The sequence below is a fragment of the Tursiops truncatus genome, chromosome 5, assembly GCF_011762595.2.
Source record: "Tursiops truncatus isolate mTurTru1 chromosome 5, mTurTru1.mat.Y, whole genome shotgun sequence".
Classification (NCBI taxonomy): Eukaryota; Metazoa; Chordata; class Mammalia; order Artiodactyla; family Delphinidae; genus Tursiops; species Tursiops truncatus.
The window spans coordinates 106061256-106064042 of record NC_047038.1 but is presented as its reverse complement, the minus strand read 5'-3'; the positions used below and the strand labels follow the sequence as shown (position 1 = coordinate 106064042).

The 2787-nt window shown below is 51.6% G+C and overlaps 1 long non-coding RNA gene across 1 annotated transcript; it reads right to left on the bottom strand.

The window, feature by feature from the left end:
- Positions 1-544: 544 nt before the first annotated feature.
- On the bottom strand, positions 545-1610 carry LOC109548592 (uncharacterized). Its single transcript, XR_002174715.3, has 2 exons — positions 1366-1610; positions 545-734 (listed from the first exon to the last, which is right to left on the bottom strand). It is a non-coding gene; the product is annotated as an uncharacterized lncRNA (long non-coding RNA).
- Positions 1611-2787: the final 1177 nt, after the last annotated feature.

Here is a 2787-nt window from a genome sequence, read left to right as displayed (position 1 = left end):
CTGTGGGAAAGAGGCGGGAACAGCTAGTGTGGTTAACGAACGAGGTGGGTTCAAAGGCATGGGCGTCTTCATCACCACCATCCAATGATGACACCTAAGAATCACGGGCCCTGAACCTCAAGGCAAGCATGGCGAGGGGAAGACGAAGATTTACACTTCAAACGTTCCAAATGCCTGGCTGGGTAGACACGCTACTTTAAACAATGCTTCAGAGCTGAGCCACACTGCCCTACCCCACCCCCATTTCTGGACAGAGCTGCAGCAGCTAGCAGCATCTTAGGAACGTGGTGATCATTTTGTTGCACAAAAGCAAGGTCTTGGTCCAGTAATTTCTTTAGGTTCCAAGTGGACCAGATGCCCCCCTTGTTCTCAGGGGCCCGGAGGCCAGAGCGTCAGAGTGATGGGCCAGTGAGGGGATTCTGGACTGTGTCTGGCCACCTTCTAGTTACCCAGAGGAATGGAGGGACCCATCCAAGGACACCCAGGGGTCGATCCCATGTATTCACTTCCTAGGGCTGCAGTAACAAAGTACCGCAGGCTGGTGGCTTATGCAACAGAAATGTATTGTCTCCGGGTTCTGGAGGCTGGAAGTCCAAAATTAAGGTGTCCGCAGGCTTGGTTCCTTCTGAGGGCCGTGAGGGAGGCGTTGCTCCTGGTCTCTCTCCTTGGCTGGTTGACGGACATCTTCATCTTCCCCCGGCATTCTTCTCTTGTGGGCTGTGTCCAAACTTCCCCTTTGTACAAGGACATCAGTCATTATTGGATTAGGACCACCCTACTGACCTCGTTTTAATTTGATTACCTCTATAAACACCTGTCTCCAAATAGGGTCACATTCTGAGATACATAGTGGGTAGGAAGCCTATATTTTGGCAGGGGGAACATTCAACCCATAACACCCTGGCTCCCTTGGCCTCTCATCAAGTCCTGCCTCTGCTCTCAGGGTGGTGCCTCGGCACTGACACCTCGTAATTTTTCCATCAATCCTTTCAGTGGCCAAGTACTTCTGGCAAATTCTCACGTCCATGGCTAATGCGGAGTTCTTAAAATCTGACAAGTTGTGAGATCAGAAACCTGGGCTTTCTTTCCCTCAAGATCTCAGGGTCATTGGCTACCCAAGGCTGGCAGGGGTCTGGAACCGCCCTGTACTGGGGGCCCCAGGCTGCGGCGTCTTCCTCCTCGGGTTCCCCTCGGCCTGACTCCAAGCCGCTCTGTGGCCACGGCCTCGGTGTCCCGGGGGGGAGCTCTAGACCAGCAGGTGGCTGCGAGCATGTCTGTGCTTGGGGGCTTAGGGGTATCTGGTTAAAAGGCACAAAGTCATCGTGCGGGACCCTGTCTGCTACTTCCCTCTTCACCCCCAGTTACCTGACGTCCAGGGGCTCCTGGCAGGTTGTCCCAGCTTTTGGCCTTTGCAGATGGGGATGCATTGGTGACTGCTGTTAGATTTAACTAACGTCTGAGCCAGCGAGTGCTGAGAGAGTCGCCCTCCTCTGTCCCTTTGCTAGTCCCAGACCCGGACAGGCAAACCGACCTGAGCTTGAGAACGCTGATCAGGTCGGGTGCAGGCCATTTCCCTGTGTGCACCCTGCCCCCCCTCCCCCAATCCCTGCTCCCACTCTTTGAGGTGAGCGGCTCCTTCTGAGCTGGGTTCTGTTTCGTCTTCTTCCTGTTAATTAAAGTGAAGTTCCCGTTTCTGAGCAGTGCCCAACTATTTATTTCAGAACAGGCAAGTCTGAACATGGGCCTCCCAGCCACAGCGTGGGAGAGGTGGTAAAGGCACTGGGCTTTGCTGGACGGGAGCCATGGGTGCTGGGTTCCGGCAGCAAGGAGAGGGGGGTTCATTATTAGAACACCAAGTTCAGGGTCTTAGAGATCCACTTGCCACACGCAAGTCAGGGGCTTGCTAGGGGTGGAGGGGCCACTGCCCGTGGTCACACTCACAACATTGGAAAGGACTCAGAGCAGGGGAAGGACCTACCCAAAGACATGGCCCATCCAGAGAGTACCCAGGGGGGGTGACCCTGTTATTTGTTCCCCAGCGCTGCCTTAACACTGGTAAGTAGTACAATTACACTGTTAGAAATTCCTTCCTTTGGCTCATGCAGGTTTTGTGAAACCTCTTTAAAAATAAAAGGACTCTCTGAGAGTTTTTTACCTTAGCAAGCAAGACTCTTCAAGATTGGGACACAAAGCTCCCGCACTGGTCAGGATGGGCTATCGTGGGCAGTTAGGGAGAGAAATGGTCCTAGGACAGGATGAGCTGCCCGCTGAGTGGGTGTGAGGAGTGCTGGGGAGGGATTCTGCTCAGGGAGAGCCTGTGGTTACCCATCAATAAATGTCAAATTCAGGGCACTTTAGTCACTGCCGTCTACAAAAGAAGACAAAGGCCAGCGTGTGGTCAGGGAGCCCATGGAAGGAGGTGGACTTGGGGAAGTTTCAGTCTGTAATTCACTCGTCTTGAAAAAATGGTCTTTAGTCAGTGAAGGAAGTTTTCAATGAGAAGGGGAGCCTGATAGGCTCTTTTTTTTTTCTATTTTACTGCAGAACATTCATGGAAAAAAAATCAGCATTTCACAGGCATGTTTTTCCCTTCAAGAACTCTCACAACCAACAGGGTAAAACATCGCAACCCAAGTGACACTTTCTTTTTCTCACTGTGTGAAAGTCTTCAAAGGGGAGTTTGCCTCTTGTGCTGCGTGATTAAGGTGTTATTATAAAACTTGGGGCCAAGTACTTAATTTTTTTATTGAAGTAGAGTTAATTTACAATGTTGTGTTAGTTTCAAGT